At 28.5% G+C, this 2,289-nt stretch overlaps 1 long non-coding RNA gene across 1 annotated transcript; it reads right to left on the reverse strand.

Annotated features, from left to right (window-relative positions):
• Window positions 1-292: 292 nt before the first annotated feature.
• LOC127132258 (uncharacterized) lies at window positions 293-1,041 on the reverse strand. Its single transcript, XR_007806646.1, has 2 exons — window positions 989-1,041; window positions 293-838 (listed from the first exon to the last, which is right to left on the reverse strand). It is a non-coding gene; the product is annotated as an uncharacterized LOC127132258 (long non-coding RNA).
• Between the last annotated feature and the right edge of the window lie 1,248 nt (window positions 1,042-2,289).

The raw sequence follows: 2,289 nt of genomic DNA on the forward strand, positions 1-2,289 counted from the left end.
CGGTTTAAAACTGAAACGAATAAACAATTGGGAGGATCACATATCGTAAAACCAAGCTTGTCTCATCTTCTGAGCCTCTTCTTTTTGGCATACTCATATCAACCACTGCCAATGAATTTCTCTAATTTTAACACCTTTTTGTTCCTTTTTGCACAATGAACTTCTCCAAAATACCCATCACCATTGTCAACATCATGTAGCTCAATTGCTTTCTGGTTCCAATAGAGCCATTTCTTGCTCACAGTCTTTGGAAAGCGTTGTAGCAATAAAGAAACCATCACAAATACTTAACTGAAAATTACAATCCTATAAATTTTTCTACTATTTTCAACATAAAAATACCCGAACATTTTTCTTTACTCTATATCCATAACTGACTACTCTTTCCCAGTTATACTCCTCTTTTTTTCTTCCTCGTCGTCGTTGTCATCCTCTTCGAATTCGCTGTTCTGGATGTCCAAGTTAGGATCATCGAATGACTATATTACTTTTCACAAATCTTATTCATCTCTTCGATCTCTCCATCCGATAACTCTTCAGATCAGCAATTCATTATCAAACTACTTTATTTTTCCTTTTTTATTTAATCTACCTACAACTACAAAAATATTAACATAAACTATAACATATTACCTACTACTCACACTTGAAATGGAAATATCCACGACTACTGATTTCTAATTAGTTTTTTTTTTTTCATGATATCAACAAAACCTTCTTTTGCTCATCGATTGTTGGTAAAGGTGCATCTTCTTTGGCTTCGGCATATAGTGAATCCAACCTTTTTTGGATCCAATCTTGATCTCTTACGGTATCTGAAGATGCTCAGCAATAACATCTAACATGCATCCAAGTTAACCTAAACTAATTACAATATTATAAATGTACATGAAACATTAAATACGGATGCATCTACATGATGACATATAGAAAAAAATGAAGAAGCCATTCAAAATCTACATGCAACATGACTTACAAATTTGCATACCTGCCATTGTTGTATGTCGATTTCGATGAAGCCATTGTTGGTTGTTGTTGTAGTTGGGAAGGAGAACAAACCCTACCATTACTTATAGAAATGATTTTGGGCCACAAATTTTAATGGTCCGTTTTAGAAAAAATCATAACTTTTCTCCATCACGTGCTATCTCACTATTTCAACTTCTTATTGCACTTATTTTTTACAATTTTCAAATTAAACTATAATTATTAATTTTCTTTTTTCCATATCTTTATTCATTTAGTTATTATTCATGTAATTATTTTTATTTCATAACATTTTTCTAATTTTTGTCAATTTTTTATATATAACATTTATCTTACAAATACCTTTTGAACTTTAAATTATTTTACTTTATTTTCTAATGATCATTTTTTTCTGTAAAATATTTACTAATACATTAATTTAAATTAAGTATTTTAATTATTTTTTTTTAAATTATCACTTAATATTTTCCTTTTAAAGATTCATCCACCAAATATCCATTTTCCTTATAGTTAAATACTAATTTATTTTGCACAATAATAAATTTTATTTTTTTATCAACTTTTTTAAAATTTGGAAACAATTTCGCGTACCTGACTATTACCCATGCGAACCCAGGTGTATCCACTAGTTTAATAATAAAATTTGTATATTTAAAAATAAGTCATTAAAAATTATATATTGATTAATAAAAGTGTTTTGCATTTAAGATTAGTTAATAAACAATTTTGAAATTCGGATTACTAAATAGATTATTTTTTTATTTTCTTATCTCTAAAATTGAATAAATATTTTTATTTTCTCATTTTTAAAATAGTTTTGAAAAGTCATGTTACCAACAAATTTTGTAATAGTTTTCTTCTTAAAAAAAGTTTTTTTATTTTAAATTAAAAAATAAAATTGATTCAAATGAACTCTAATTTACTCTTAAGTCTCGAGTCTTTTCTGAATATAATCCAAGTTAGTTACTTGGTTAGGTCCAAACCCGAAAGTTAATTAGGGTTGGACATGTATATAAATAGATATAGCTTGTAATTCAATTGTGCACTATTCTACTCATTCAATAATAATAATCCTATTTTATTTATTCTTCTCTCTCTCTTTTTTGACCCAAGCCCTTCTCTCACACAATGCCTCATGCACTAACAAATTGGTATCTAGAGTTTTGGTTTTCTTGATCGTGTTTTCAAGAATCACACGTTGGTGACCGTGTTTCCGGGATTGCGGGCTGTTAATTGGTTGTTGCAAAGATGAATGACAACAATGATGGTATTCCAAACTCTCTTCTAGTTCTTGATGGTAAG

Source organism: Lathyrus oleraceus, chromosome 3 (assembly GCF_024323335.1).
Source record: "Lathyrus oleraceus cultivar Zhongwan6 chromosome 3, CAAS_Psat_ZW6_1.0, whole genome shotgun sequence".
In the NCBI taxonomy this organism is placed as follows: domain Eukaryota; kingdom Viridiplantae; phylum Streptophyta; class Magnoliopsida; order Fabales; family Fabaceae; genus Lathyrus; species Lathyrus oleraceus.